This window comes from Lissotriton vulgaris, chromosome 12 (assembly GCF_964263255.1).
Source record: "Lissotriton vulgaris chromosome 12, aLisVul1.2, whole genome shotgun sequence".
Taxonomy (NCBI): Eukaryota; Metazoa; Chordata; class Amphibia; order Caudata; family Salamandridae; genus Lissotriton; species Lissotriton vulgaris.
The window spans coordinates 60418672-60431015 of record NC_141700.1 but is presented as its reverse complement, the minus strand read 5'-3'; the positions used below and the strand labels follow the sequence as shown (position 1 = coordinate 60431015).

Sequence of the window (12344 nt, the reverse complement as noted above, 5' to 3'; positions counted from 1 at the left end):
GGCAGAAGCCACATGAAAGCTTGGCTTGTTATGGCTTGAGGTCTCAACATGCCTTGAGATGAGCCTGGCGTGAGCTTCCAATGGCTCCCGCACCTCCACTACTCAAGGCGGTGGTGTGGCTTAGAAATACTGATATAAATAACCAGGCTTGTAATTATTAATACATTTGGGTCTAGACAGTGCTTTGACTTAACCACATCGATGCTAGCGTTATTTTCCTGCTGTGCTGGCACTTGAGATTCCCCATTGTTCATGACGAGCTCAGCTCGTCATGAGTGTATGGAGGTATACACCATGACGAGCTGAGCTCGTCATGAGTGTCCAAGGAGTTAAGCATACGTTCTTTCATCTCTATATACAGAAAAAAACTACATACAAATACTAATATCAGACTAGACAGTGGCATTGCTGAATGATTAGTACTGGGTATTTGTGCAGGAAAGTCTTAATTGTCCTAGCAAGGTTTTTGTGGATTGTTTTCAACACTTAAGGGCTGGTCCAGTGTAGCTTTTAGTCACTCATGCACATTTAACTTGAGTTTTCAGTTAGTTCTCACACAGAGTTACTTTGCTACCTTCTTCGGCCTTCAGCAGCTCTTGAGAGCTAGGCACAGGCTTTGCATCAGCAAATTCAGCTGCCCTTTGAGGTAGCTGGAACAAAGAAGAGGAGAGGGCTTAAACCTTGTTTTTGGGTGATGACAAGTTCACCTAATGAAGTGTTGGGTGGGGCAATCATGGCCAGAACTCTAAACCAGCTAATATTATAGGCAGCAAGAGTTACTCTTTCCACATCTGCACCCAATCCTCCCCAGCCTCATATACAACCCTCCTGACACCTACCCCTACTATCTCTACTCCCTACCACGTCCGCCCCAATACTCTCCCATGCAAGGCTGTTCTCACTCAGTTCTCCCTACACACCCACGCTCACATTATCCAGACTTCCGCATATTCATCTTTGGATACTTATCAGCTGCCTCTTAGGGTGCTACCTCTCCTCACCAATCACTGCTCCTCGTTGCTTTTGAGATCCCTGGGAGAGAAATCGAGTTCAAAAGAAAGGGGAGGACTGTAGTTGGTCCTGGCCCTGCAAGAGACTCCCTCACCAAAATCCACTACAGGTCATGTGGTTAATTCACAACAAAGCAAAAGTTCAACTCACACATCAATTGCGGTACTCTTAGTTCCGGGAAGTGAGCTGATCGGACTGCGTTTGAGGATTTATTTTTAGATATCTCAATACTTAGCTTCTGGCCAGGTTATATTTTCTATGCATGTTGTTAAGGGACACTGTGGCGATTCGGGTTAGCATTTTGGCTATCCCTGGCACATTAATGGCTCATACCTTCTTTTTTTTTTAGCCCGAGAAAAGAGCGTACAATCAAATACATTATAATGACACAGTCATAAGAAGATAGGAACATACCTTTGAGAATAAATACGTAACATCATCCATAAATTTCATATGTGGTTATATGATAAAAGGTTGGGTATAGAAGGTCAGCATAAATGTACAAATATATATAATATATCTAATAGCCTTGTGTTTCATATCTAAAGCCGTAGATATTGGGTATAACAAATAAAAAAGGAGAGAGGCTAAACTCCTCACTTAAATAATGGAGCATATAAATATTTAAGAGCTAATAAGAACTGAAGGCGAGCCAATCTGGTCGCCACTCAACCAATCTGAAATAGGGGACCAGATCTTTAGTCCCCACTTCCTAGCCTGTCTACCTTCACAATTATATAAAGTTCTTTTGTGGTTGTATATGTCTATCAATTGACCAAGCCACAGCTGAAACGAGGTGGGGGGGGTGGATTTTTCCATCTTGCTGCGATTAAAAGCCTAGCGATTGCGACCGATATGAAGACAAAATTAATTAGTTGAGTCTAATCTGCTGTTATTATACTGAAGTAACATCATAAGTGGGCTGAGACAGATCCTTTTCCCAAATAATTTCTCCCAAAATGTATCTAGCCCATTTTTCATGGGTAGTAGCTTATCGCAGCTGTGAAACATATGAAACAAATCAGCAAGACCAACACCACACCTAGGACGCTTATCATCTTCCCTTTTCCCCACCCAAAAAGCTTAGCTGGGGTGAAATATAAATTAAATATTGTCTTATAATGTTGAGCCTTCAAATTGGCTGAGAGGAAGACCTCTGAAGCTAATCCAAGTGATATACCTAGGTCGGTGTCTGCCACCTCTAGTTTCCTAGCCCAGTTTGTTTCAGTCTTCTCAAGATCACCTGGGATACTGTACAATAAGATATTGTAAATATGTCTTATCTTACAGTCAGTATAGTTGATTACCTCCAGCAGGGGAAATTTATCCGAATAAAGATCCACCCTAGATTATTTGTAGTATTCCTTTATTTGTAGATACTTAAAGTATGAACTATCAGGTATATCAAGTCCTGCTGTAGGTCTGAAAATGAGCACTGTAGGAAAGTAGGATCTGCTTTCATGGTTACCCCCACTTTTTTGCCTGGTGTTATGCTGTTTATGACTAGTCTGGCTGTGATCCTGCTAATCAGGATCACAGTCTCTGCGCTGTCTCACCTAAATTGGTTATGGTGAGTACTTGGGTGCACTCCAGATTGGCTACTGGTGTACCCTTGTAAGTCCCTAGTATATGGTACTGAGGTACCTAGGGCATTGGTAAACCAGGGGTCCCCCATGGGCTGAAGCTTGTATTATGCCAACCATGGGAGACCACTCAAACTGTGACGACAGGCCTGCCATTGCAGCCTGTGTAAGCTGGTGCTAGCACCACTTACAACTGATATTGGTTTGCTTATATCTAAGATCACTGCACTTAAAACCTATAAGTCACCACTAAGGCAGGCCTTTCAATCCTCAAGGCAGGGTGCTCGGTTCTAAGTGTGAGGGTGCCCCTGCATGAGCGGGACCTCCCTACAACCTTCGGAGTCCAATCTCCTGGGTTGTAAGTGCATCAGCCATTACGACATATAGAGTGGCCATGCGTCATTACGCGATGACCATCTCTAATCTGGCTGGAAACACCCTGTTGTGTTTGGTATCAAACATGACAGTGTGGGAGGTATGATTCCATGCACTGTAAACATCAGAGCTCCTGGTATCAGACCTTCTAGACCCGGACAGCAACCTTTGGCTGCTGCCGACCAGAGACATAATTCTGCCCTCCTGCTGCAGAGCCAAGCTCGTTCAGAGGAAGGCAGGACAACAGGTATCCTGTCACAGGGAGTTGTGACCACCTCCCAGAGAGGACTTAGTGTATTAAGACGGGGGTGCTTGCCAGTGCCACTCAGTCTGCTTGAAGGGCACATTTGGTGCCCTCTTCGCACACATGTTCAAACCAGCTCAGGGGGCAGTTGGCTCCCGCTCTGGCACGAAACTGGACAAATGACCTCCCCACTGTCCAGCATCTCCTCTGGGAGGAACCCCTGAATCGTCCCAACCCTTGCTTTAGGGTACTTAAGGGCTTACCTGTGGGTGGGTGGGTCCCTAGATTCGTTGTGGGACAAGATTCATATCAAGACACCACTTCATCTTCAACCGTCTGGGTAGTCTGGACTTCGGTGGACTTTACTCTGGGCACCGAGACTGCAACTGGGAAGACTCCTGCTACTCCTGGTCTCGTCGTCCTGCAAGTCTGGTGCAATTTCTGTGCCTGTGCTCTATTCAGGATCCTTCCAAGGCCTCTGGACATCTAAGACACCTGAAGGAATCTCCCTTGAAGTGAAGGAGTCACTTCCCTGCATCTGCAGGCACCTGCAACTCACCTGACCAGTCTGTTGATCCTGGGCTCCCACAGACTCTGAAAGGCTCAGTAACACAGGTGGTGGTTCTTCAATTTCCTCGAGGCCTGCATGGTCTTCTCACCAAGTTTGAGGCCAGTATCCCTCGTCGGAACTGCAGGAACCAAACCCCTGTGCACAGCATCGACTTGCCGTTGCAAGGGCTTGTTGGCTCTCTTCCTCAAAGATCTTCAAGCTTCAAGTAGCCCCAACCTCAAGCATCTCCTGTGCCCAAAATCTTTGTCCTCACCGCATCTCTTGCATTGTGAGCCTGCATCTTTGGTGGGCTGCTCGAGGTCCTCTAGCGACTCCTGTGCCTCCGGCCTATGGGTCCTCTCGAGGGTCTTCTTTTACTTCAGTGGGCTCCTCTGATCACTCAGGGACTGCTCTGACTCCCCTGCTTGTGGTGAGTCATCTGGACCTTGCTGGTCTTGACATTGCACCTTTTTTGCTTGCCACGTTGTTTGCAGTTGCCATGGCTTGTTGGTGTTCCCGGCAGACACTGACGCCTGAACTCTCAACATCCGATATGGGACAACTCGTGAAGGACTTCTGGTCTTCCACAGCATTGCCTGGTCCACACAGCTGCAGCTCCAAGGTCACGTCAACTCTCCTGCAACACTCGACATCGGTGGGCATTCGTCTTCCGTGCCTCCTGGTCACTCCTGAGTGGCATTGACTCCGTCCCCTCTGCTTGCAGGTACTCTCATCTTGAATCCATCTTTGGGTTCTACTGGACACTTTTCTCTTCTTCACCAGCGGCGTCTTTCTGAAGTCCTCCATTGAGTGCGACGGCGGTTTCCGACACCACTTCACACCTATGCACCCGGTTTCCCTGGTGTAGGTATCCTGGTTCCTAGGGTATCCACGGGTGGGAAGGCTCTCCAACCTTCTGTGTCCCACTGGGTTTCTTCAGGGACAACTGGGAAGGGTCCTTCTTCTTTAAAATTCCAACTGCGACTTACCCATTGGCTTGAATTGAGCTTGCTGTTGTATTCCCACTCTGCACACAACCTCTGCGGGGTTCATTGTTACTTACCTCAGGTGGTTCCTTGGGTCCCCAGCACTTCTACATCTCCTGGGTATTGTCTTGACTTGAGTCGTGGTTCGCACCCCACTATTTTAGTATATATTTTTGGTTTGGTCTCCCCCTGGCGACCACTGTGTATTTGTGGTACTTACCTGTTTTCTTTGCAAAGTATTGTGTGCATTGTGTGTATCTCCGGGTAGGAGATATTTGTATGTGATAGTGAGTGTCTTACAATAAACAGATATTTTTATAACTACACTGTGTGGTTCTTTTTCACTAAATCTATACCAATAAGATTACGTTCTGGTAAAACAAGCTGCTTTACACTCATTCTGGATTAAACCTGAAGGCTGATCTCCACAGCTACCATTTAGAGAGCTTTCTAAGGTTGTCTAAGATGACTAAAATCACCATAAGGGTTGTCTGGATTAGTGCAGGGTGCTATACTTACATAAGGGAACACCATATACTAAGCCAGCCTCCTACAAGCACAATTGCCCTGATAAAAACAAATCGCCAGTTCTAGTGAGGCCATTTTGCTCCTATTGCCTTCCAATTACATCATAGAAGAGAGGCGGAAAGAGCGGAGATCACCACAAAGGTGTGTACTTGTTATAATGTGGAATCTTCATTAATTTTCAAACCATACTCCAAACTTTCCAGCGTTAATATGCTCTTAAATCGTACTTCCTTAAAATAACTCTGCTCCAGTAGTCGGAGCAGCGTGCCATGCGCCGCTCTCCCAACTGCGAGTTCATAGATAGTTGGTGCAACCATGGTGCACCCTTGATCTTCCCTATCCTTATCCTCAGCTGAGAACAATATACCCATCTGCTGTAGAAGAGCCGAACAGTAATAGAACAGGCTGGGAGCTGCCCAGCCACCACGCTCCTGCGGGAGAATGAAGAATTTCAGAGAGCGCCTAAGTTTCCTGTATTGCCATATGAAGTTTATAAAAATGGAATCCAATTTCTTCAGTATGGATTAATCATTCTCCAAGGAGATAGATCTAAGCAAGTATAGTATCTTTGGTAACATTACCATCTTAAGAATATTACTCCTACCGATTATTGACAGGTGTAGCCCATTCATACGCCTTAAGTCGGTAGATATTTTACTGACCAAAGGCTTACATTTAATCTAACTGATTGTATCTACCTTAGAATGGATCCTGACCAGAGATACGTGGCAGTATCCACTCGTTGAATGTTAGAATAGCGGATATTCTCTGTACAAACTATTTGCGTCTCCTCCTTATTCAATAAGTACCTTGACCATATTCCCCGGCCACAGCTTCAACCTCCTTCATTGTGCTCTCAGTATCAATTGTAACTACAGCGATGTTGGCTACGTATGCCAGTACCTTTATTTAATAACCATTTGTAATAACCAGTTTTATTGCCTGATTATGTAAGATTTGCTCGACAAATGGGTTGATGTAGAGGGCGAATAAGTTTGGAGAGCAGGGACACCCCTGTCTTGTCCACTGTAGCCACCTCCATTCTTCCAGATTCATCACTCATTAATTTAAGTCAGGCATATGGATCTACGTACATTGCCTTGATAGTGGTGATCATTCGGGGACCAAATCCCTTTACCTCTAATACATTCCATACATTTTTCCATGCCACCCGATCAAATGCTTTTTCAGCATCGATGAGGATCATAGCCATCTGGCTCCGGGTCACTTCGGAAATATCAAAAAAAGATATGACATACCTTATATGATCAGTTGTTCCCCTTCCTGGTATAAAACTATGCTGCCTTGGTATGACCAGATGAGCTATGATCCTCCCTAAGTGCACCGCCAAGATTTTAGAATACAATTTGCCATCCGAATTTATAACGGATATTGGTCGGTATGATTGGGGGTTATCTGAGGGTTTACTCTTATTACGGAAGATAGGGATGTCCGTACCTTTTCAAGATTCCGGAGGAAGCCCACTCTGTTGTACTCCTAGGAACAAATCTAAGAGAAGGGGAGCTAATTCAATTTGAAGCACCTTGTATAGCTCCAGCTGTACTTAGCCAGAGCCCGACGATTTTCCTGAAGCAAGTTGGTGTAGTGCATTTAATACCTCTTCGAGTGAGATATCAGCTTTCAATTCCTGCCTGGTGGCTTGATATATTTTTCTACCCAGGTCCACCCCCTGAACTAGCCCAAGCGCAGCCGCCTGACAATCATCCTTATATAGATCATGATAAAATTCTTCAAATATACATACAATATCGCTGACATCAGTTGCAATTGACCCATCCTTTCTTTTAATTGTGGTAATATTATTCCTAGTTGCTTTCTGTATGTATGTAGAGCTAGGCGTTTCCCGACTAACTCACCATAGTCATAGCTCTCATTCTGATAAGTCTGATTTCCTTCCACAATGTTCTGAGTATAGTAGGTATTCATCTCTGCTTTTACATTGTGACATTAAGCTGAGTTTGTACTACATCTAACCCGTGACTGATCCTCACCACATGCTCTTTTTCCAATTCAGCTAGCTTTTCTAGCAGACTCCTACTCTTAGCCTCCTGCTGTTTCCTGCTTTGCACCACAAATATGATGATTTCTTCCCTCAACCCTGCTTTTAATTTTGTGGATGTTTTTGTTATATTCGGCCTGTCTTTAGCCTAATCGTGTCCCATACTTGGCATATTGTGGTAGTTCCTGGTTATATTTGGTGGTCCATGACATAGCTGTATCTCCTACATCAGGCCCAAATCCTGATGATCACAATAAACGCATTGGAATCGGCAAAGACCATTTGGACATTTATTCCAAAAAATAACTATACAGCATAGGTACAGCCTGTCTACTCTAACTCTCTTGTGGGTTATTTGGTGGAATCTAGGGACGTATCCACCCGATAGGCTTTCCAACCTTGGATCGACACAAAGGGGTCCTCTCTTATGTATGTAAAAAAAACTGAGCTTCACCCCTACTTACAATGAAACAATAGTTCTGCAACTGCCTGCCCTACATTGGTTGCCCATGCGGCAAAGAGCAAAGTTGAAACTTCTCTGCCATGCGCACAAAGCACTTTATAGAAGCAGGTCTAAAAATCCTACAAGCTAGAGTAGAATTCTATACTCCAGCACGTGATCTGAGATCAGGCAACCTGGCACTGGCTAAAACCAGGCAAATTAAGTAAGTCAGAGCAGAAGGACGTTCATATTCGTATCTGGCGGCTATTAAGTGGAGCATTCTAAACCGACCCCCAGCCACCACGGCAACAAAACTGGCCCCAACCCCTCCGCCCCACCGGGGAAATGCACAGTGCCCGCTACGGCCAGTCCGGCCCTGCTTGCTGCCATTAGATCTCTGCCTCACTGAAGAACATCTTAGGTTCAGGAAAAAATTAAAAACCTGGTTGTTTAGGACTTAAGGACTTTTTTTGTATGGTCCAGTGAACCTCCAAAACGATAGGGAGTAACTCAGCGCCTTGACATCCCCTTGGGGGTGATTGTCGCGCTCTACAAAAACCATAAATAAATACATATTTCCTCCACGAGGTGAACATTGCATTTCCTGGCCTCTGAAATAGAAGAAAGACAAGACATTTTGCTCAATTTATGATACATTTAATAGCGTGTGGGAACAATAAGTGTTCTTCAACGGTGAGAAAAAAGCGTTTGGGGGGGAATTTCTTCTAAGTCTTGCTCCAGCTTCCGTCACTCTGGCTTCCACCTCAACCTCCCTCCTGGCGCCTTTCGTCTCTGCCTCCTTTGCAGCTTAACATAAAATAATACTGCCTGAAGAAAAGACGTGTGGTCTGAAAGATCACTGCTGCCGCGCTAGTTTTCCCTGACCGTCTGAGCAACTATATTTGTTTTTTTTTATACACATCGCCTGTAAAAATACATTTTTAAAAAGCAGCTTATTGTGTAGAACGTGTGTTTTCACTTGCTTTCAGGGTTCCAATGTGCTCTACACCTACGAAAAAAAATATATGACTCCCGTCTGCGCAGTAAATCAGATTGCCGCCGAGGTAGAAGTGGGATGCGCTCCCGCGGTTCCTGGCGCAGATCGCCCGGTCCATCGACCCTTCCCTCCCCATCAGCATCTGTGAATCTGAGCAGACTTTGGATAGATGCTTCCAGTCGCCCATCCAATGGGGTGAGGCGCAGCAGCAGCAGGTGGGGGGGGGAGGAAGGAGGGGCTCTCATATGTGATGGATGCCCCCCCACCCCCCTTCCCGGCGCACACACACATACATACACAACACACAAGCAGCGCCATTGGCTGCCTGAGCAGGGCTTAGCCTCGGCCAGCTGTGAGCCGGAGAAGCCTTGGTACCCAGCAAGAGGCTGGCATCGCAGGCGGGGCTAGAGTCCGTCCAGAGGGGATGCTGAGGAGCTACACGGAGGGAAACGGGCATGGATGTGCATCGAGGCGCTACGACCAGGCGGCGCTGAGGGGCTTCACCCACAAAGCCCGCCGCGCCAATGCCAGAGTGGCACTGCGCCTGTGAATGGTGTGTCGGTGCCAAGGGCCCTGCCAGGGCGAAGGATGCTCCGCGGGCAGGAGGCAGGGGCACCCACCTGTGACTCACCCTAGGACGAAGGGGCAGGCGGGCAGCACGGTGAGTACCGGGGTCTTGATGATTAACAGCACGGGCCGCGCGCTTTCATTCTCGTTCAGCGCGCCATGAAACCCTATAATTCGCACGGATGACGTCATCCGATCGTCTAACACCCCAGAAGCGCAGTTCTAGCCCGGAAGAGTGTGAGCGGTGGGGGGAACCTTTAGACCAAAAACAAAAACAAATATGCAGATGCAAATTAATATAAAACACGTGTAATTGCTAATTAAAATGCAACGAAATGAATAGGGCACTTGACCCTGGTGCCAAGAGGGAGACAAGGAAAAAATGCAAAAGACTTCTGCACACTTGCATGCTTGACGACTTGTTGACAGTGAGTAAATGCAAGGGTCGGTATTTCGAGTGAGTCGTAGGGCCAGTATGCTATTAGTAAGTTACATAAGGGACGCATAGCCTGAACCCTACTGGGCCTGGTGGCCTCTCTCCCTGGAGAGCCTCTCATGTGGGGTACAAGAGGGAAGAGTCTCACCTGGTGGGTGTGATGCTGGCTGTTTAGAAGCAGGTGCGTTGTTTCCTTACATACAAGGCATCTTTGTGACTAGTAGGTCCCATCAGTCAGGGCGTTAACCTTAGCCACACACACGGTGGCGTCTGAAAGTGTTCACCCCACCCAGTGGAACCCTCACCAGCATAGCACGGTAAGGAAGGAGACCGTTTATGCAGTACAGGTCCTGATGAATGCCACAGACTCCTCGGGGTCAGCAGGCACAAACATGTTGACCACTTGTAGTACGGTGCGGGGACAATAGAATCCCCAACACACGACCATTTACTTTAAGCACCAAACAGATGCCGGTTGCATTAAATTAAGTATGACATCTGTAATGGCCTTTTAACCTCACTCCTTTTTTTGTAAGGCCCCCCACTAAGCGTTAGAAGTGCATCCCTGTCATCAGGTGTATGCCCGCCCTCCATCAAACCAAGTTTTTAGAGGGCGAGGACTGGTCAATGATGAGGCATGACACCAGGTGGCGTGTGAGACCAGTCTTTCACTTTTTGTGAGATGTCTGCACTCACAAGTTAACACTATTACACTATAGCACTTAGGTCATCATACTAGGAGAGGCTCTTTTGTGGTAAATATCGTTGTGATGCTGCCTATGTTTGAGAGGGAGACTGGACATTGAGACATGATTGGCGCAGAGGGATTCATCTTGTGATTGGAGCGAGTAGGCCAAGGCCGATAGGCATGGGGCTCTTCTCCAGACAGCTACTGTTTTAAGCAGCGTAAAGCAAACTGATGGGGACCCCCATGCAGATTATGACTAGGGCCCTCTGAGTCTCCCAAATCTCAAATATATTCATTGGTCCTGGGGCTGAATGGGCCCCCTGAAGAGTTGGGGGCCCTGAAGGGTTTGCCCTCCCCCTGCAGGGGAAGACATTGCACCCCAGATTGTGTTGGGTTAAGGCAATGAAAGTTTTCACAGATCCTGAACTCGGGGTTCTTAAGGTTCCTGTGAGGTCATCGAGTGAAAATGATCCATTCCTGTACCACCAAGACCCCCCGGCCATCAAAGCTCATCACTGGCTCCTTTTAATGGTGTCTGGCTGTTTTTTCTGGGGCCCTGTAATGTGATTTGCTAGATGAGACCACTGACGTAGTAATTCGCTAGATGATACCTGTTGTGATATCTTTCCCTTCCTAGTATGTATTATAGCACAATTCACACAACAAGATATATTGTGGCATCGTTCATGGGATGAGACATATATTGCCCCCTATGTCCATGACAAGAAAAATAGTGACGTCATTTATTGTATGAGAGCTATTGTGATACCGTTCAACGGATGATACCCTTTGGTGTCATTGTCCACCAGAGATGATCTACTGTGACATCATTCACTTGCATACGACTCATCGTGACATCACTCATTGGATGAAACCTGTTGTGGCTTCATTCACTTGAGTTGACTAATTGTGACATCATTCACTGAATAAAGTTCATTGTGATATCATTCCCTAGATGATCTTTATGGTAGCACCCTTCACTACTGAGACATTGTTCTCTGGAGACACCTCCAGTGAAATTATTTATTGGAGGAGAACGTTCGTTACATCATTCGTCAGAGGATTCATAGATTGACATCAGTCGTTGATGTGAGCAGTTGTGATCTTTTTCACAGTATGTGGCATATTGTGAAATCATTTATTCAATGACCTATTAGGGTATTATTTACCAGCTTTGACCAAAATTTGTCTTTGTTGAGACCTATGGTGACATCATTCGCCAGATGAGTTATATTATGACATCATGTTAAAGATAAGACTTACAGGACATCATTTTGTCAGATGAAACCCATTAAAACATCATTCATTGTTGATTCCTACGGTACAATATTTAATGGACGAAACCCATTGTGACTTCATTCACCGGATCAGACCCACTGCGGTATCACTCACTGGATATGATCTATTCTGAACAATTTTCACTGAATGACATCGATTGTGAAATCGTTCACTGGATCAGATATATTGTGACAATCACCAACTGAAGCATACTGCTCCATCATTCACTGGATCAGATCTTCAGAGACAATATTATTTTGTTGAGACATATTTTGACATAATTCACTAGGTGAGACCTATTGTGGCATAATTTAGTGGATGAAATATCTTGTGAATTCATTCATTGGGTGGTCTGTTTGAGATACCCTGGATATTAGTTTTTAGTATAAACATAAACAGACAGGTCCATGGGAAAACCTTCATTGCTTCTCAAGAAGCCAATACCCCTGAAATTATATCATGGGTGGTTCAGAGTAACTCACGTCAGGACAAGAGAAAGGGGGTTTTAGAGAGTGAGGATAACAGAAGCAGATGTGAGAAACTGGCACACAGAGTTACAAAACATGACCCGCAAGTGGTGAGAAAATAGGAATGGAAGAGAAAGGTTCTTCCATTGTTTCTGTTTCTTTCTGTGCACTT

At 45.7% G+C, this 12344-nt stretch overlaps 1 protein-coding gene across 2 annotated transcripts in view; it reads left to right on the top strand.

Moving 5' to 3' along the window:
- Nucleotides 1-9035: 9035 nt before the first annotated feature.
- ATCAY (ATCAY kinesin light chain interacting caytaxin) overlaps nt 9036-12344 on the top strand; it is a 142701-nt gene continuing 139392 nt past the window's right edge. For both annotated transcript variants that reach the window (XM_086947099.1, XM_086947098.1), the window contains exon 1: nt 9036-9397. The gene's annotated coding sequence lies outside the window, so the exon portion shown is untranslated. The remainder of the gene's footprint in view (nt 9398-12344) is intronic.